The following is a 21790-nucleotide window of genomic DNA, read 5'->3' as shown; positions in this document are numbered from 1 at the left end:
ACTCCTCTAGAGGTATGGGAACAGTGTGCCAGTTCCATTACATTGGGGATGGAGGAGATTAGTAGTGCAGTGAAGGACTACACCAAAATGTTGGAAGAATCATTTGAGGTCCTCACCACTCTGCAGGAGGACCCAAACATACAATGCTTAGAAACAGAGGCGCGTGAGCTACAACAACAATATGATGACATCAAAGGGACCATGCTGACGGTGGCGCTCACACAGACGCTCACATGGTTGCAACAGGAAAAAGCACTTAAGGGGCAAGTAGACACAGCGTGACAGAAAGAAGCGGTTCTGAAGGCACGCGTCCAACTATGGATCGATGAGCCCTTCGTAATCACAGAAACAATTGAAGGCAAGCTTGCACAGATGTAGGGGACGCAGGAGCAGATACAAGGAAGCAGTTCAGATATAGAGGTCTCTGAACAATGCGTCCATGAGATACAGCAGGCAGCCACTCAGTGCGTTACCGACCTTGCAGCAGTCCGAGAAGAGTTGGGAGGTCTCCGCGTGAAGATCTTCGCACTGACAGAGTGACTCGAGGGTGAGTCATGATGTTTTTATTGGGGGTCTATTGGGTGCAGGATCCCCCCAAGGCAAGTCTTGGGACTTAAAGCCCAAGTTTTGACTAAGTCCAAGGTAAAGACTCTCCAATTTGTGGGCGTGGAGCACAAAGTTGTAACTGAGTCATAGGGTTGTCTACCGCAACTTTTATAATGTAATGTTGGCTTGAAAGATCTACCCATGGTTCACGGACCATGGGATTGTATAAATAGAGTGAGGCTCTAAGTGTAAAGATACATCTAAGGAATCTAAGATCGAAGAATCTAAGAGATGATGAAGCATTGTGTCTAAGTGAAAAGTTGAGTCTTTGGGTTGTAGAGTAGGAGAAGGCTCTGCAGCTAAGTGTGCAGAGGCCTAGTAGTCCGTAGCTGAGTGCACAGACCCCTACAGCTAAGTGCGCAGGGCAGGTTGAGTCTATAATCTTTGGATAAGTAATAAAGAGAAGTTTTACATTGTTTCTATGTATCTTTTCCTTGTTTATGCATTAAAGTATATTGGGTATGAATTGCAAGTTTACTGTTTATTTGCTGCCCGAACTTATATGAATGTATTGAATAAGTGAATATAAGATAAAGTATCTATTTACGTGAAGATAACTAACTGTTATAAGAAGATAAGTAAGATCCAAGGTGTAACTTGGGGAAATAGCGTAGATCGCTGCTTTAGTAGTGCGAAAGCTCCTCAACTCCTGGTTAGGGTTGTGCGAAGGCGAATATAACACGACGCGAAGGCCTCGCAGGTCAGAAAATTCCGCGAAGTGACCTGTGTGAAGGTATTCATAGTTGGACTAAATCGACCCCTCAGACATCTCAAGGGTGTGGAAACTTGGTTCCAGCATTCCCCCCATACTGCTTCGGGTGAGACGTATGTCCGCGCTGTAGGGGCTGTTGCCGAAAGGGCCAGTAGTACAGGAATTTTTTTCGCTAAATAACTCCAAACCTGGGTCAGGCCCCCTCAAGCCAACACCTTTGGTGTCGTCCAAGATACCAAGTGATTGCCCAAAGTTCGATGGGAAAGCTAAAGAGGATCCTCAAGCCCATGTGATGACATATCACCTCTGGTGCTCATCAAACTTGTACGTGGACGATTCCATTCGTCTTCGTATTTTCCAACAAACGGGTGTTGTAGCAAATTGGTACATCAAGCTACCTCAAAGTACTTACCATGACTTTAACTCTTTAGCCATGGCTTTCCTCACGCATTTTCAGTTGCCGGTTCGCTATGAAACTGGCACCTATTTGCTCACATCGCTTAAGCAAGATACCGTGACGCACATCTCCAATCACATCCATGAATGGAGATGTAGGTGTCGCTTGATCAAATTTAGGATTGTTGATTAGTTTCTCACTAAATGGTTTACCAAATCATTCGTAGCCCCAATTGCTCACGATATAGCTATGGGTGGATGCATCACTAAAGAGCAGGCCATCACTCGTGCCCAGTACTTGGATCTAGTTTACTCTCAGTCTAGCACTTTATACGATCTGATCCCGCAACATCAAAGTCACCAACTATTCCTCCCATTGATGGAATTATTGGTTCGGTATCCCAAACCCCTACTAAAACTTCTTCCAAATAGAAGTCCGTCTCAAATGTTGTTCGTAACAGTTTATCCCAGAATCCACCTAGCCCTAGTAAAAGCTCAGAGGTCCAAGCTATCCAGTCTACCGCAGTGGACAAATCCTTGAAAGGAAAGAAGAAAAGCAAAGGAAAATCGAAATCCGATACCCCGAAACAGGGTCCTCCCAAATCGTTTGCTGGTGAATCTTCGCAATGGAAACCTAAGTATCACTACCTCATTTTCGAGGAAGATCACTACACTAAGGATTATCCTCGACGATCTGAAGTTAGTCGCCTACTCAAAGGGACCCCTGCTATCTTCAAAGATCTGTTTCCGTCTCATCATACCCAAATGGTAGACCAACACCAATCTGCTTCCTCTGAATCTCAAGTGTTCATGATGAGCATGCCCATTAATGTGGCTACCCGATCAAAATACTATCAAACTTGAGCTCCAGCAGTTGGGAAAGAGAAAGAAGTTGCACCTTCTTCTTCTACCTCTAGTTCTGGCCCTTTGCATATTGAGCGCCCTAACCCTGATTCCGTTATATGTCCACCCTCTCGAGGTGTGCTCCGGAAATCCTCGTATAATCCCAACACCTGAGCTGCTTAGCACTACAATATTGTTGAGGATTTGGCTCAGGCATTGTCAGCCATGTCGGCTCTCGAGGTGGTCCAAAGCTGCCCATCACAGGGGAAATCCTTGTTGTCAGCTATCAGGGGCATTAATCCCATCGATTCCAATTTGATATGTTTTGATCTAGAAAGCCATGTTCCATGGCTTCCTCATCAGATTGCCTTTCTTATTCTGGTAAATCATCAATGAGAAGACCATCCACCAAAATGTCATCTATGAAGGTGCTTCCACCTGCATCATGTCAACCACATGTTGGAAGGCTATTGGTTCTCTTACACTAAACCAATCTCCGAACACTTTGGAAGCTTTCGATGGGCACGATTCATGACCCTTCAATGTCTTACCTAACCTTTCCATCACCTTCGAAGGCAAGACAGTGCAAGTTGAAGTAGAAATCATTGACCCTAATCTCAATTATAATCCTCTACTTGGCTGAAGTTGGACTCATGCCATGCATGTCGTGGCCTCCTCTTTATTCTGCGTGATTCGTTTTCCCCCTCAAGGGAAGATTGTCACTGTTGACCAACCGTCTTTCTTTGCCTCTTCCTCCTCGGATGGCAATGTTTCATACGTCAAGCACACTGGTGCTCCCTATGAGAGTGTGGGGGCAGGTCTGTTCAAAGATTTTGCCTTAATGGGAATTTTTCCACTTCCACCTCCTCATGTTGCCTCTGTCAACATGATCTTGGTCAAGTCTGATCCTTGGGTCATACTTGCACCGGATCTTGTTGATACCTAGGGCGAGGTTATGCCGCTTAGTCCCACCGAAGTCAATTTTGTGGAAAATGGTTCAGCTTTGAACTCTGCATCCTCTGATTCTCATAGGTTGAAGACCTCTTTCGATACGTACTCTCAATCCCTGTGGCTTGGCACTTTGCAATCACCTGATACCTTAACCGAGACCTTCCTTGCTGATGAAGGTATCATGGAAGTCATGTCTCCCGGGGAACTGCCTTGGATCGATACTCATCATTGCTCCTCATTCCTGCCTCACCCGATGGTCATGTCTACCATTTTCGAAGAGTGCTCTTCTAAGCTTTCTATTGGTATGTCAGTTTATCCTGACATACTCAAGATCTTTCAACTAAGGGCACCTTTATCCCTTCATGGATTCAGGATTTTTCTCCCTCCCTGAGTTTTTACCGATTGCCCATTATTGCAATGGGGTTTCCATCCGAGTTGTAACCCTCCCTCGCCCAGGGGCAATGGGGGAAAAGCGTTATATGAGTCCAACTCCATTATTTGGCCAAGTCGATGCTTACTCGTTATGACAATGGTTAAACTCCAGTGTCCTTCTGTGTTGATTGAATACTTGAGTCCGAGCATGGACTCCTACCTCAAGAAGTACTATGCTTAGGTCATATTTCATGGCTACTTATGTACATTAGTTGTGATTCATTTTTGTACAATGTGGTTTTGTGTGATAGTTTTCAAACAACTTTCATGTTTACTATTCTTTTCTTGCTTTGTAGATGTTTGCGACTCCCCATGTTGGTTTCGCTGATGGTGCTTGTCATAGTACCCGAAACCTATCATCTGTGGCATGGGCTATTTATGACCCTAACGGTAATTTGAATGACCTTCAAGGTATCTATCTAGGTTGCACAACCAACAACATTGTTGAATACAGTGTGGTCATCGAACTGTTGTCAGAAGCCATTGCTCTGGGAATCAGAGAACTGGTTGTCAACCTGGATTCACAACTTGTCATCCTTCAACTCAATGGGCAATATTCCATTAGAAACCCTCAAATATTGAGAATGTATCTCCGTATTCATCTATTGGAAAGGCATTTTGATTATATTACATATCATCATATTCCTAGACATATGAATACATTGACAGATGCATTAGCTAATCATGTGTTGGATAGACATTTACGAAACATGTGAAAGATAAAACAAACCATTGCTACCATAATAGACAGTAAAATACAACATATATATATGGTGATAATGTTTGATACATCAAGACCCCAAAAAATAATATTTGTGTCTAAAATAACAGCAGCGACTCGCAAGCCTCATATATCTGTGGCAAGCAGGCCTCAAAAAATATGTAAGTGCTGGACCTAGGAACTAATCAGCATGATGATCATGGTAGCATTATATGGCTCGTGCAACACGAGTCAGCAATCGGCGAATCCGCTCCGAGACTCCCACAGTGTGTCTTTGGTACTGACGAGGAATGTCTCCTACCTGAGCATACTCTGGGATACCATAAGTCAACCCCTCAAGGTTCCTCGCAATCTCCTCCTCATTGTCACTCCCTTCCTAATAAGGGGCGACAACATCGATAGGGCGGGGGACACCCCTGGCTATTGGGGACATCCAAACAGGCCGCTCTGGTCCAACATCTACATTAACAAGAGAAATGTTATAAGCACATATATACCAAAAACAATTAAAAAATCTCAAAATTTAAAAATTTTGGTTTTTTACCTTCGTCATTGAAGTCCTCTCCATCTGGTAAGGTCATATGTGCATCTCCATGGAAATCAGTGCCGCTGTATGGCCAGTCCTCCACGATAATCTTCTGTTGCTGTATCCATGAAAAGAATGCAGGCCAGTGTGACATGTGTGAGCCTCGGTGATCCTGGGCATCAAACGACTCCAGTAGGCCATCTGCAGATCACGTGGCATAGGAGGATCCACCTCAGTCAGCTGATACTAGAACAATGGTACTCGTTCGATGAAGAATGTCACAAGCACCGATCCGAAGCCAAATTGCTTCAGATTCCCACATTAGCTTTAGATAGGTGGCACTTGATGATCATATTTTGGCCTCTGCCCAGTTCAAGATCGTAAGAGCTGTGCAGTCAATAGCATAAAGGAACTTCGACTTGTTAGTCTCATGTTGCACCTGGGACCCTGCCACTCTATTGATAGTTAACAGAAGCATCCTCAGTGTCAGATCCCGCACACTAGAAATCTCTATCTTCCCACTCTTGGATTCCAGGGCCTTAGGACAGTGTTTGGCAAGTAAGGAAGATATGATTGTGCCAATAGGACGTGACCCATACAAGTTCACCGGCTCCCCTCTGTGGGACAGTCCAATGATTAAGTATATATCTGAAGTTTCCAACTCCAACTCCTGGTCACCAATGACAAAGATCTCCCAATTAATGTCCCAAAGACTAATAAGGTACTGAAGTAACTCAGGCTGGGCCCACATCCCTGGCATAAGAAAGAATTTGAGGAGCCCACAAGCCCTCAAAGCCTCCAGGCAATTTGGGTCATTCATTGATTGGGTGTCAACATCTTCGTTTTCCCATTCTTTCCAGGAAATTTGGGTCATTCATTGCCATACTTTTTCTTTGGCCTTTCTTTAGCTCTGTACAAGGATGAAGACATGAAATTGGAAAATTAAGAAGATAATTAAAATAAAAAAAATCAAGATGTCCTCTTCTTCTCATGATCAATGATTGCAATTTTTGTTAGGGTGCTAAGATAGATTATGTCCACCTTCCTCCATGAAAAAATCATATTCAATTAAGAGGTTCAACTATTTCATTAGATATGCCAAAAATACAGCCATAACAATAAGTGACAAAGATATTCACCTATGTGCTCTAGCTTACCTCGAACTCAAAGGTGATTGCATCACCTTGCTCAATAAAATGTTCTTTATTTTGTAAGTTGTCTAGGTAATCCAAGGTTTCCAATCCTTCTACTCATACTTCAATGTAAACAGATAGGAACCAAATGAACTTAAAGACATGCAAAAGTAGCAATCTCAAATAGCCTGACTTATATAAGCATTGTTCATAATAACTCCAAACAAAAACTACCACCAACCATAATAAAAGACATAGAAAATTACATTCCCAATCCTACATTCCCAATTAGAGGTGTAACCCTCCATGTTGTAATCATTGTTTATTTAATGGATATTGTTCTTATTCCATTTTTTTTCATGGTTACATGTTATATTTGTCTATTTCATAATTAGATATCATTTTGGGATTCAACTGCGTTAAGTAAGTCATTCACATATGACCATTTCCATGAGAGGTAGTCGTAACTGACTATTTTCTCATGATTTTTTGAATAGTTCACTTAGCACTCATTGCATCGGGTGATGCTCACAGGGGTGAAGAAGTGGGATTGAAACTAGTGAAATGAATCACATAGCATCAATCATCACTTTCGGGGCTTGCACCTGGTAACCAGGACTTCCCAGGGGGTCACCCATCCCAGAACTCCTTTGGCTCAAGCGCGCTTAACTGTGGAGTTTTCCCCACAATCAAGCCCACTTAGCTTGCTACCCCATTTGCAAAACCTTAGCAAGTATTGTGCCTCATGATTTATTTCATAATTGTTGTGAGGATTCTTTGGAAGTACCCTCCTATTAATTTCTACATTTGAAGAGACCTATGTGGTTGGCTAGAGCATATTGTTAATATCCTATCCATGCTTCTTCATGACATTTGAACCCTCTTCTTCATTGATATTGACTTCACAACACAATTGGATAAGTATTGGTCTCAATAAATTCCAACATCCATCTTATTCTTAAGAGAGTATCAAAAAATATATTTTATAGGGGTTCCCCCCTTTTGCTAGAAAAGAATTTGCCTAAAGTAAGTGGAAGAGTTTCCAAGGAGACAATGGAAAACCTTCCTAAGTACCCCTAGGGTTCAACTTTTTTAAAATACTTTGTAACATTTGAAGTCTCATCAAAAAGCATATTAAAATATACTATTAATTTGACAACATAAACTATCATTACAAATTGCACAGATAAAATTTGTAGTGGAGATCTAACTCAAAGCGACAAAAAGTGGATATCAACTTGGAATATTAAACAAATATCTCAAAATCAAGGCATCATAAATCAAGAAGAGCTCAAGAGAACCAATCCTCCCAAAATAACCCATAAAGTAGTGATATTAGCAAGTGGATCTATAGTTAATGGATGTATGCATTATCATTCATTAGCCTCGAAAGGTAAGTAGGTCCTCTCAAGATCGCAAAGAGTCATATATATTGCGAAGGTACAAACGTTGTTGAAATATTCATGGAATATTAGTGAAACAAAAAATAATATGGAAAAATCATCAGCTCTTCTAAAAGGAGTGCCATTATTGAGCAATATTACTTCAAAAAACATTGCAATGTTGGGGACTCCTCAAATTATAATCTCCCATCTCACTAGTTTCTCTCAAGCTTCCAGTATCCAAATTGAAATAAATGTGAGTAGAGAGAAAGCTATTGTTCAAGTCATTTGATAGTTGGGAGGCCAATCACATCCTCAAAATGAACGATACATAGAATCAAATGGCCAATCAAAAAATTCAAGCCACCCATTAATTGAACTGTAATTGGATTTGATAATAAAATTAAGAAAATGAAAATGAAATATTTCATTGGCCCTAACTTCTCAACAAACCACCCAACAATAGTTAGAAAATGGCCTCCAAGTTCTAGAAATATATAGAGATTAGATAAAGGAGGAGCATAGAGAAAAGATAATAGGGAGTCAAATATAGAGAATGGGTAGAGAATGAAGGTTGCTATCACATGAGGATGCAAACCAAAACAATGATCTTTCTACCAAAACTAGGGTACATTACATAATGTTTCATCTATACTTAACATCTTTAAGCTCTTTTTATTATCCTTCTCTCAATTTATACTTGAAAGAAAATCAAACCACTAAATTCCTTTCCTACTTATATGATAATACCAAAAGTGATATAACTACCTTTTCCTCCAACTCCAAATAAGGCATCTCACTAAATCACAACCTTCTCTACTCACATCCATGTTCCATCTAAACATGTTGACTATCGTACAAAGAATTTTGAAGATAAACAACAAGAGACCCAGAAGAGATGGGAAGAACAAAGACTACCAACACCTTACCAACATGCTACACTAAAGAAATTGATGTTCTAATAGCCCCTTGATCCGAATGGAAAATGGCATCCACCAATGGTATTCATCCACCCATAGTATTCATTCACCCATAGTATTCATTCACCCATGGTATTATAAGTGGCATCCACCCATGGTATTCATTCACCCATGGTATTTATCCACCCATGGAATTTTCCCATGATATTGTAAGTGGCATCCACCTATGGTATTTTCCCATGGTATTGTAAGTGGAATCGACCCTTGGTATTCATCCTCCCATGGTATTTATCCACTCATGAAATTGAACCATGTTATTGTAAGTGACATCCACCCATGGTATTCATTCACCTATGGTATTTACCCACCCATGGAATTTACCTGTGGTATTGTGACCAAAAAAGGGTATAAGTAACAAGTCACATTTTGTAAAAGGACAGATTGTCCACCACAATGTAGCCTTTACAATTATTATCTGTTTTAATAAAAAAATTATTTGTGGTTTTTTTATTATGTGTTCTCCTCTTTTATTTTGGCATTTCAATTTTTCAGATCTTGGGGGCCTCCCCCCAAGATCTAGATCACCCCTACAAGGGTGTTCCCCTCCAAACGATTTCCTAGAAAGTATACACTTCCAAGTTCCAAGTAGTCAAATCAATCAAACCAAGCACTCTCTCATTCTTGGGAAATCGACCCTCTCTCCACCATACTTTGACCATAAATAGGAATTTGAGATCTATTACAAATACCAACACTGTGTTTTACCAGGAAAACTAATGTGAAACATAATACATCCCCCCGACCACTGTTAATTACTAGAAAATTAGATCCTTATGTTGTTGGACATGATGTTTAGCTTGAAACTATTGCAAACACTAATCCCACATAACAACAATTGAAAGCATCACTCCAAATAAGTCCAAGCTGCAAGAACTTATTTTCTATACCCTTGTGATATAATAGAATCTCCATGTATGACATGATTCAATTAACATTCATTACTCACCTTTATTTCAGATCACAACATGTTTTTGCAAATATGAATCAGATTCCGTAATTGATTATGCATAATGTTATGCATGCATATCTTTGTTGCATTCAAGTCATATTCCACTCTTAAATTATTTTCCTTCAACTTTGTCTCTATTTATGTTACCACCTATCAACGATTATGAACGCTATCATATACCCCCATTCTTACTTTAGACAAATATACATTGAAATGTAGTCACCAACATCCATCAACTAGATTCATATTTCTATAATGCCAAAATAGCAAGGAATTGTTACAAATAACTACCATTAATTCAACCATGCCAAACTTTACCTAGATAACAACACCTCCACTAGAAATCTTGGTAATTCTTTCATTCAATTTTTATTTTTTGTAGTCTTGTTCTGCACCATGCAAAGAAAGTGAGAATGATATCATTGGTGAAAACCTTTCATAAAATAGGTTTATATGGAATTCAAATGTTGTACTTGTTTCTTGAAGGTAGTTCTTAGCTGTGAAACTATGCCGAGAAACCAACTCGACCAATCTTTAGGTTCAAGCTAGCCCTTGAACCAGAGGGGGCTCCCTCAAATGTTATGAGGCCTTTTTTAACGTTGTTCATTGTCACTGGACAATAGCCTATGGAGCACAATGGCTAGATCTATTATTTATTATGTGTGGTTGCTAATGATTACATAATCTCTCTATCCATGAATAAATCCCTCTGTTGCAGAGTCCTTGGTCAAAGTTTCAACATCCAATTTGACAAAATAACATGATTTTTAGAGAATTTGACATAAGAATATAAGATAATACATGATAATTAAGAAGTCATATTGAATACTTAATCAACTAGATATAGTGGATCTGTGTAGAAGATTTCTACACCCAAACATAACACATTCAAGAGATGACAGAACGCAACAATTGAAAGATGTAGAGGAATTAACCAAGACATACAGTTCAATTAATTAATCTATTTAGATGATTATAACTTTGCAGGGGGCTTTCAAAGATATTGCCACTCAATATATTCTTACCCATATCTCCTATTTACCTTGAAAATGTGAAGAAATAAAGTATGAAAGCACTGGAGAAACATATAGGAAAAACAAATTCTATCATGAACTGGAGCTAGAATACTTCAATTAGGAATTTTGTAATAAAAGTTTTACAAAGCGACAAGGTTTGGAATCAAAAGCCAACCCTTGTTTATTACAAATGATGGAATATATAGAATAAAATTCTCCTAAATTTTTATAATATTTCTGGAATAAAATCCTAAACAATATACTAAAAATAAAACAATCTCTAGATAGTCTATAGGAAATTTGGAACTGTTGGAAAATCTTCAACCTCCAATTTGGGAAATGGATTATTTGACTGCTCTTTTTTCTGCTTGATATTTGGAATTATGTTGATGCTTTTCTCTCAAATCTGAAACAAGAAACTATTTCTCAAAAATTCTGCCAGATATTGATTCTCCTGCTTGGAAAACTAGGGTTGTTTCATAGTTGTCTCTAAAAAAGTGCCAACTGTCCTTTAGAATAGGTAAACCTTTTCCACCTTATTAGCCCACACTTTTTTTGTTTGACTTTTATTTGTTGCCAATCTTTCTAATGAGCGGATAGTTTTCTTCCTTCACATTTGAATTAGGCAAAGTTTTTTTTTTTTAAATAAAATATATTGAAAAAATTCGTGTAACTAGTTTAATAATTAAGCACTGAGTTTTCTTCCTTTTCCTAATTATGTAAACTACCATAGCTCTCTTTATTTACCATACTTTGTCCTTGGAATTTCAAGAAACTTCATCCTTCTTGAATAACCACTAAAGTAGCATTTGATGGATTCTGTTGCAAGCAAAGTCTCACAAATTTATTTTCATCTGAAAGAGAGTCGGGAATAAGGAAGCTCCTTATTGTTCTAGATTTTGAACATTGCAAAAAGCTCTTCATTAATAAGATAAATAAAATCTTCCTCATCAAAAATTGTTGTTTTTCTTTCAAAATTCATTTCTATAGGGACATGAGTGTTGGATTTTCTTGACACTTGATCATTGATTCCTGTACCAATTCGGAAGTAGACCTCAAGCTATTTTCTTCTCTAAAACTTGCCAAAATACTATGATTCCCAAGCTTCTGAAACAATCTAACATGGATTCGAAAAATGGGCATTTATGTGATATTCAATTTCATCAATACTGAACAATGGTCAACTGTTACAAGGAGTCTTTCCAATTGTGTATTTGCTTGGTTATTTGGTGTTAATTGCTTGTCACTTTTGCAAATACTCTGTCTCTAGTACAATTGAAAATTATAGAGGAAAATAAATCCCTTACCAAAACATTTTCATGATTCAGATCTCTATAGAGGAAAATAAATCCATTACCAAAACATTTTCATGATTCAGATCTCTATACAGCATATGAAGGTATTCAAATGTTTTAGGAACCTTTGTGATATAAACCCAACTGCTTGAGCAGTAAAATTTATTGTTGGATTATTGTTGGGAAATTGTATGTAGATCTTTCCCCAGGAAACACTTTTATAATCAGACATGAAAACCTTGATTTCCTCTCCTTCCAATTGTTTTCATAAGAATATGAATGAATACTTCCCATACTGAAACAAGCTTCTAGAAAATAATCAGTGATTGGCAATATATGTTACAGATATCTTTTCTTGGAAAAGATGTACAACTTTAGTGATTATGATATTTCACGTTGACCAAAAACGATATATTTCTTGTAGCCAAGTAGCCTTTATAGATATGAGGAAATGTCCCAAAACACTCATAATCTGCCTGAAATACCACGCGTTGCACCTAATTCACGCCATTCTGCACAAAACCCATGTTTCAGATTTTTGTTTTTTGAGTTCAATTTCCAAGAAATGGAGCCCTCAATACATTGTCTATAAATTCCCACGAAGTTTTGATCCATTGTTGATCATATAAATAAAATATGCTTCCAATTTGGAAATCAATTCCATAGTTTTCTACTTGAAGTTGGATCCAACCCTGTACTGGGCTCATCCATATACACAACCTGAAGATCTCCTATGAGGGAAATGGAAACACTGAGTCTTCTCTTCATGCCACCACTGTATTTTCCCGACAGCTCAAAACACTCTCCTCGTGGTACAACAAGTGACAAACCACGAATTGCATACTTCTCAGAATTATGATCCTCACCTGAGTACACCTTACTTCTTTTTGAATACTCTCTCATCTCCTTTGCACCTCTTGATACTCTCTCATCTCCTTTGCACCTCTTATAAAAGATTGCAAGACTGATTTCTCTTTTGAGCTTCTCAAACTGGAAACGAGTTTTATAGCCTCTGAAAGCTTTTTGCACTCCAAGAATTCCACGAAGAGTTAGAACACAAATATCTTCTAGTTTGGAAATCTGTCTTGTTCGGAGAAACAACTTTGTGAAACCAATTTGGTTCCTGCAAAGAACAAATGGACAGTTGCACCTCAGCCAAAATATATTGCTCAGTACCATGACCACGATCAAACAAATAATGCCAAATCAAAACGTTTTGGAAACGCTTTAGCCTTTGTAGACAATGTGTGCCCCGACAATGCAAGATGCAACACAAACCGGGGAACCTATTATCACCACAAACATTCAACTTGATACTGAAAGGAAATGAGGTGTAGTGTTTTTCAATCGTTACATCAGCTTATCAAGTTTCCCCTTAAACCATTAATGGATTTCGTTGGGGAGGGGGGAAGTGGGGGAGGTTGTCACATGGTATGTCGTTTTCGACCTGGGGGTGCTGAAATGCATCACAGATTTCCACGTAATGAGAAGTTTTTTTGAAAAAATGACTTATTTCAGACCCCCATCCGAAAAGTCTGAGGGGTCCGAAATTGGATATATGCCATTGATCTATGAGCGCTAATATTAACCATTAAAAACTGCAAGTTTCTTATTGACGAAACTCCATTTCCAATGTCTTTCTTATTAGCATTGAATGCTCTCATTCACGGACTCTTATGAAATTTTGACACAACTGCTTACTCGTGGCACATGAAGAGATGGTAACTTTGGAAGTATTATACTTGGAACTTCATTAAAAGGGGTGATTTCCATGAATATTTGGTTCACGACTACTTTCCATATAACCTTCTTATAATTATATAATGCTTGGTAGCAGAAAATTTGGCTATTTGGAGAATTGAAAAGATAGTCTATGACCTTTTTTAATGATATTCATAACCACACGAAACCATTTATTCATTTGGATGCACTATGAATATTGGCACTCTCCACGCATAAAAGCAACTTGCATTAAGAAAACTGGTCTTGAAATTTCACTCTGACCACCATGCTAAGATTATATTCTGAAGCTGGCAGATGTATAAAGTTTTGTAATCTTTCAATAGTGTAATGTATGACCCTTTTTGATGACTCCTTTGATCGTCTTGTGCTTATTACTTTGACCATTGGCTTGTCTTGGTGTCTTGTGTGCTGACGCTTTCATACTTTATTTTTTATCCGAATTATCCCATATTTGCCAAATGAAAATAGTTCAAGGCCTATATATATATAGAATTATACACAATTTTGAGGTGCAACTTACTCTTTTGGTTCCCTCCTTGGCTTGGCCTGTTGAATATTGCATTGCCTTGACTTTGATTTGAGCGTTGTCTTGTGAGTTTGCTTATGACATATATATCATAGAAACTTAGAGATTCGGTTTCGACCTTATATTTTTTAACAATTGGGAAATTAAAAAGTTTTGAAGGTGTAAAAGAAAGTGACAACATTAGCTATCAAGTCAAAAATATTATGATATTTGATTTGAGCGTTGTCTTGTGAGTTTGCTTATGACATATATATCATAGAAACTTAGAGATTCGGTTTCGACCTTATATTTTTTAACAATTGGGAAATTAAAAAGTTTTGAAGGTGTAAAAGAAAGTGACAACATTAGCTATCAAGTCAAAAATATTATGATATTAAAGAAACTGTAAGTTATTTAAATTTAATGTCTTTAATTATTGTTGCATGTTCCTTCAGAGGAACATATATTCAAACTATAAACCGTGTATCAAAATTGTTGCTTTCTACACTCCTATCTTGACGACTCACAAGTCTAATTTGAGATTAATACCATCATCATGAATGATATTAATGATGAGATCCCTCCCCAGAAGGTGATGGCCACTTTACAATATATGGTGGCTATACAAAGAAAACAAGACAATACTTTCAAGCCTCCATTTGGATAAAGCAAGCTATTTTTAAGTTATAGAGAAATAACACACCTCAATCAAGTTTCTAATTTGAGACAATATTTTATTGACAACTTTCTAAGTGCTCCCATCACCAACTATCGTTGTTGAATCCTTGGTAAGTACCACCTTGGCAGCAATACCCAAAACCTTACTTCCAACTTTATCCAAGGGAAAATCCAACTTCATCCTTGATAATAGTGCCTGCACAAAGAAAGAATAAACAAAACAATATCTACATAAGATATTAGAAACCCATGAATATAGACACAATGGAGAGATTTTATTCTCAATACCTCTCACTTAGTGAGAATTTATCCTATTAACATGAAAATTTGAACTTGTAGAGAAAACCCATTACCAAATAAAGATTGTTTCCATGACAAATGATATAAGACTACTTATATACACACCGAGCTTTGTACTTAATCTCTTAGTGCATGTAAGTCCTTAATGTAGCTAAACTTGAAAAATACCTCTAGTCAATATAGCAATGTCATCCAAATATTGGCTTTTCCGCTCTCCAAATCCAGGAGCTTTCAAAGTGCCAACCTTCAATGCACCATGAAGCTTGTTCACAACAAGAGTAGCCAAGGCTTCTTGTTCAATGTCCTTAACAATGATCAAGATAGGATACCCCCCATGAATGACCTCTTCCAATATTGTGATCAAGTCTCTTGTAGTTGTGATCTTTTTGTTAACCAATAATAACTTCAAATTATAAGAAAATATAAAGATGCAAGTTCATTTCCAAATTCCTGATCAGTGAATTTTAAAAATCAAGCGCAAATAAATAGAAATTTAGCAACCCTCTTCCCATGCTTAGTAGTGGTCATATTTATTTCTAATCAGTATTCTAAATCCAATATTGTACAGATTCGAGAAATAATAGAAGGTTCATAAGGCACATATTTTAAAATTCCATACAAAACCAACACCAACCCAAATTGAACCAGGAGGATGTGCCATGAATATATGACAGATGAAGGTAATTGGGAAACAATTCCACAACTCAGATGAGAGTTTATTCTAAAAATGTTACACATGATTTCTATCCATTCTCTTTTCATTACAAGGAGCACTAACAAATAGCAACACAACAAAAAAAAGCAAGAAGCTTTCAATTCACATCAATTACCTTGCAATTTTCACACTCCACGAGAATCTTCATATTGTCTGTCACAAAGTACATAGAACTATATCCACGATCAAATTGCATTCCCTCAACGACATACTAATTTTTTTCTACACTTTTCCCCTCTTCAAGTGTCACAACACCTTTCCTTCCAACTTTACTCATAGCCTCTATTATCATGTTTCCTATTTCATAATTATTCTGAGCACTTACTGTAGCAACATCTACTAATTCACTATCTTCAACCTAGAGAATAATGTCGATTATAGGGTCTTAAGTTTTAGCATGTACACTCCCTTATAGATAACATCTGTCCTAGATGTTTCACAAGTAACTCCTCAACATTCTACCCTAGAGTCTTCAAGAAACTCTAGCTGACAATTTTGGATCAACTATTCCCCTAATGAAAGTGCACCTCAACCATAGACTAAGTCAAGAAGCAACAAGACCAGAAAGAGAAAACCGACTCAAATTGTGAGCATTTACCTCCTTTGACAAATTTTTGAGTTCAAAAACAAGATCCTTTACTGTCTTGTCAATGCCCCTAGTAATTTGAATAGGATTTTCTCCAGCTGCAACAACCTAAAAAAGCTTATGATTCAGATTCTTATTCACAAATCTTAAAAATACCAACAAGATTTATCTGTTGGGTTTTTTCTGAACTAGCTCATACCAATTGACAACACAATCACAATATCATCTTCAACAAGGCTATTTTCCTACTCATATATTGTCGTGATCCTATTGAAGCATTGAAAATTTAGAAAATAAATAAATAAACAGTAGCCACCATAAGGACCTATAAAAATGAATAAATATGTAAGCCAGTACTAGGGACAAATAAATTACCTTTACACCTTTAGTTATTAAACCTTGCACAAACAGCAGATGTGGTAGTTAAATCACCAGCTAAATCATTTTTCTTGGTTGCATCTTGTTTTACCAACTTTGCCAAAATATTTTCAACTGGGTCCTCTAATTCAACCTGTCAGAAGCAGGGTGCATCATTGAAATACATTAACTAGACTGGTAATAACAATTTACCTTGAATCATGAACATTTGGCACACAAGCACACAAGTCTTTGTTTTCAACTGTTTAAAGCTTCATTCATTACTCTACTTTGGCTAATCCATAGACCAGTTAGATCATCAAAAGAGAAATATGTTCTATATGACCTGTGAGAATTTTTCCTCTAATGTATAAGATAGTAAGACATTTAGGGAGAGAAAAATAATATAGAATATAAAAAATTTACAACCCACATCTATAATTTACGTCCTTATCTATTGTCATACCATCCTTGACATCTTCGGAGAACCATACTTTCTCTCCAAAAAAACATTTCTACCCTTTGGTCCAAGGGTGACTTCAACAAGATCAACAAGCTCGTTGACACCTGTTTGCAAGATAATTTGAAAATATTTTCAATTGATGCATAATAAAATGTCAGAATATATGTCATACCAAACCTACATAAAAACCACACATAAACATCAAATTTATAAGGACAAAGAAATATCTACCATAGTAAAGTTTTATGTGAAAAGAACCTTCTTTTAGATGGAATTTTTTTTCTCTGACTTGCAATTTTTTGTTGTTGACCCATCTTGGTTGAAGTACAACTCCTTTGCCGTAGCTCTTTGATTGACTAGCTACTATTTTTTATGTAATATCATGGTATGCCTTCTGCTTAAGCAATTAAAGGAGATGGGTGAAAAAGCAACAAGAGAAGACAATTTCTTGGCAATTTTGTCAAATATTGCACCCAACTTCCTCTCCTTTCCAATGTTACCCAGGGAGGCAGAAGTGGCGACAATTGTCATACTACCCATAGAATAGGCCATCTTCCCTTATTCTGAATAGAGAATTAAAATATCTTCATATTATCTATTATTTCACAAACATGAATTCCAAAGTAACAAAAAGAACCTGTAACTAACACACTAAATAACTATTAAGGCTTCTAGAAAAATATGTAGCATCACAACAAACACATCCTAAGAGAAACCCAACACCATCCTCATCTTAAACAAGACAGGTTTCTATACTTGCACTCTTATTTCACAAAAACAGAGAAAATCTGGCTAAATTAATACTATAACAAAACAATATGAACCCATTTTTGATATGCACCCCAAGGTTTCCAAGTAAGCCTGGTACGCACCTTCAAGGTTTCCAAGCTAAAGTGTAGTCACCAAGCTTGAGGTTTTATATTTTTTAATTTCAATATTTTACCTCTAGTGTCCATGTTCTCAATTTCATCCAATTGGTCATCTAGATTTAATTCACCAGTATTGTACATAAACAATCCTTTATATGCAAGCACCAGATATTGGAGGATCTTGCCACATCACTCAAGTTGTAAAGAAATCTATATAAAATAGATATCACTACTAAAAACTGAAAAATAATTTCTAAGTTATTGCATGAAATGTCCTTACAAATCGGAAACAACTTTAAGGAAATTTCATCAGACCATACTAAGAATTTTCTGTAAGAAGAGATCAAATCAAATGTTGAACCAAGAATTTTGGTGGAACAAAAGTAACTTACATGCTAACGAAACAACACTCCCACTTCTGAACCTATGGAAAGAACCCCATCCTAAAATCAAGAACAGTGAGAGTCAATCATTGACACTGTTGTACCAGAAGACCCCTGAGGTCTCAGCAATGGGAATGAAGATTCAGGCAATGTAAGCATCTCAAATCCAAGAGATGTTGGAATTATTAAAGTGGACATTCAAGAAAGCATGAGACTCCAATCCATAAATCATGTTTGTGCCAGTTTCTTTGGATAATGATTAGAATATGCTTTTATAGAAATTTTGTAATAACATCAAGGAGTTAAAATGCTACTTCTCAATGACTTTGACTCCTAAATAAATTCATAATTTCAAGCATTACATGGTTATAAATATTATGTACTGCAGACAATGGGAATGGCTAGCCTGCGCCCCAGTTTCCAAGTAAGGTAAATCCTTGTTTCTATAAATAATAACAAAGATGATGAAATACGGAGCTGAAATAGAGATCATGAAATGGAAAGCTCGAAGAGGGATCATCTTTACTAAGTCACCATATTTCATGGAAGTCTTTGAAACTAAAGAAATTTATTTGGCCAAAATCAGTGAAATGCCAATAATCAAATGTGACCTTCTTATAGAAAGGCTTGCAGAAGTTTCACTTGCAACATATAGCATTAGAAGGGCACCCCTATATCCACCAAACAAAATAGAATTTTCAGGTGGTTGTTTGGAAAATCACATGGGTGAGTGGGATTGGCAGAATTTCACTTATGGGGACTTATCGACCTATGTGCAGTCCAAAATCATAGAAATACAAATACGGAAAAAAATACCAAGAACTGTCCAACAGGTCATCTGCAGCTAGCTATGTTATAAAAAATTGGAACTTGAAATGGAAATGACAATGAAATAAGAAATAGGGATAGAGTATTTTGGGGATAATAACTGTTAGCCCGCTCCACTTTATTATTCATGTAATATTGTAGTGTCAACATGGGAATGGGGATGAGGATAGGGATGGGACAATAAATGGGTATTCTGGTAGTCAATGCAGTGTTAGTGAATTTAATTGTAAGAAAAAAGAATGTGATGATTTCAAATTCATTGGGACCTATCAAGGGAAGGTGATAATGTGAGTGTCTATTCATCATGGAGATATTTGAACCGAGTAAAAAAAAAAGGTCTCTCACAAAACTTGGACCCATTACAGATTTGAGATATGAGTCTTCCCATAAGTGGAGAGGGAAAATATACCCAAGATAAAACACCTGCAAAGCATAAAACCCGAAAACACACATAGATACCAACAACAAAATAGAGATTACCTTCAAAAACCCACATACCTTATTCTGCAATTATTTCCTTCATTGCCTTCATGTCTTTACCGCTAAACTGAACCCTCTTGATTCCCTCACTAGCCCACACATAAGCATTTTGATTTTCCTCCTCTGTAAGTTCATTTCTCATATTAGGACCCATTTTCATAATCTTTGCCTAACCTTTCCTCTGTTTAGGTGCAATTTCTGGAGCCTTAAACAATTACACCCCATTTGTAATATCACCCAGAGCTTCTTGAGTTACAATCCCCACTCTCCCATTCTTAGGAAAAGAAAATGATCTAGAAACTCCCCCTTGGTATTATTCTCCACCTTGCGAGGGAAGATGGAGGTTGCCAGTATAGAATTGGAGGCTTCAGCTTATTCATGATGGTGGTGAGAGCTTTCCGATCAGATAAATTAGGTTGTTTCACCTTGAGGTTGCCAGATTTAAAGACAATGGTTTTGTATGCAATAAACATTAAATAGTTTATTTACATTCAAATTGAAGGTGATGGAAAGGAATAATAGATGCCCATTGGGGTTCTATTTTGTATTTCCTTACCTCCTTTTATCTTGACATTTTCCTTTTGGAGGGCAGCAAGAGGCTTTGTTCTCACTACAATTTTTGTTGGAAGGCTCCAATATGACGATTAAGGTTGCAATAGGTGTGTCTTACTTGCCATGATCACTATATATAATAAAATTGCCACCCTTCTGAGCATTAATAATTGATTTTTCTAGCAGAAATCGCTACCCATTCGAGCCAACCCACCACCATCTGCTATAAGCTAAAATATACACCCTAATCCACCATTGCTCCCTTGTTCTATTGTTCTCTCCAAGCTTTCAGGTGACCCCATGGTCTCCAACTGTCTTCACCCCAGTGTGGCCGGGTTTGAGAATGAGCTAGGCAACAGGAATTGAGTGGCTTACACTATCAGAGCCAGGTGAAGGAACAAGGAGTGTGAACAGGGATGAAGTTGTTACAGGAGAAGTAGACAGATTGTGAATCATTACTAACCATCCTTTGAATTCCCTCCTATCTCATTCTCTGTCTTGAAAATTTCTAAATGGGCACAACCAATGTTTCTTGTTGCTACTATCATGTTGCATTAAACTAAATAATAAAACCTAATTAGGCATTGCACTTCTAGCATAATCAAACCATTCCCTGTCAAAACCAATTGAAAATATTAATAGAATATTCCACCTAATATCTATTTTTCTTGTAATGCCCTTCAAAACCACCCTATACACCTTAGGAGATCTCACAAACACAACTTAGCAAGGTAAAAAATTACCAAACTTCTAACACTGATTTTCTTAACACCACACAAGATTACCCTTTAGCTCGTATGCTTTGAATGAATGTAATATTAGGATTTATCTCAGAAACTAGATGCCTTTTTTATTTTGGGAAGATGTAGTTCAAGGTTAAACCATAACTCCATGTTGATTAGACATCCATGTTCTTCACATGGGTTGGGGGGTGTAAGAACATGGCTTGGATGGTGCAAGAACATGGCTTAAGAACATGCCAGCCAAATCAAAGTTTAATTGCTTGCAATGTTTTTCATTGTAGCGTTGAGGACTTGAGACACTCTCTCACTATCCCAAAAGGATCCAATGGTGTTTCTATGAACTATAAAATCCCAATCCATTCAATCCATTCAATCCACCTCTCTTTCTCTACTAGTTGAAGTTTATTAAAGTAGATCTATCATTTGGGTTAATAAGTTAACAACTATTCAAAACATTGTCCTAATTTATAACCAATTCCCCTAGTGACCTAAAATGTTTGATGTTATTCAAAAAATTCCACTGATTTGTCTATAACCCAAATGTAATGATCTTATATGTCTACAATATTTATAATTCAACTCTTCCTTTGTGTTTAAATGTGTGTTCATTCATGGAAATGTTAATGATTATGACAAAAAAGCCAGA

General features: G+C 37.2%; 1 pseudogene; it reads right to left on the bottom strand.

Annotated features, from left to right (window-relative positions):
• Positions 1 to 9949: 9949 nt before the first annotated feature.
• Positions 9950 to 20003, bottom strand: LOC149224536 (chaperonin 60 subunit beta 2, chloroplastic-like; annotated as a pseudogene).
• Positions 20004 to 21790: the final 1787 nt, after the last annotated feature.

Source organism: Pinus tabuliformis, chromosome Q (genome assembly GCF_031772625.1).
Source record: "Pinus tabuliformis cultivar Carrire ecotype Pingquan chromosome Q, CPIR1, whole genome shotgun sequence".
Taxonomy (NCBI): domain Eukaryota; kingdom Viridiplantae; phylum Streptophyta; class Pinopsida; order Pinales; family Pinaceae; genus Pinus; species Pinus tabuliformis.
The sequence above is the reverse complement of the archived record's forward strand: the minus strand, read 5'-3'. Positions and strand labels throughout refer to the sequence as shown.